The sequence below is a fragment of the Lycium ferocissimum genome, chromosome 12 (assembly GCF_029784015.1).
Source record: "Lycium ferocissimum isolate CSIRO_LF1 chromosome 12, AGI_CSIRO_Lferr_CH_V1, whole genome shotgun sequence".
Lineage (NCBI taxonomy): Eukaryota > Viridiplantae > Streptophyta > Magnoliopsida > Solanales > Solanaceae > Lycium > Lycium ferocissimum.
Window position 1 is genome coordinate 8,508,932 of NC_081353.1, and position 249 is coordinate 8,509,180.

Sequence of the window (249 nt, forward strand, 5' to 3'; positions counted from 1 at the left end):
GTTAAAGAGGAGAGAGAAGGGAGGAGGCGGCTAGGGTTTCACAGAGGAAACCCTTCCTCTAACGCTTTAGGGGTCGCTTGGTGCCAATGAAAAGAGATGGGGTGTTTACCCCGTTAAGCCGATATTGGGCTGGGGCCTGGTCTTTAATGCACTGGGCCTGGCTCAACTTAAAATGAGAGGAGGGGCAATATACTCGTATACACATGATACATGTATACACATGTATATATATGTGTATATGTTTGTATA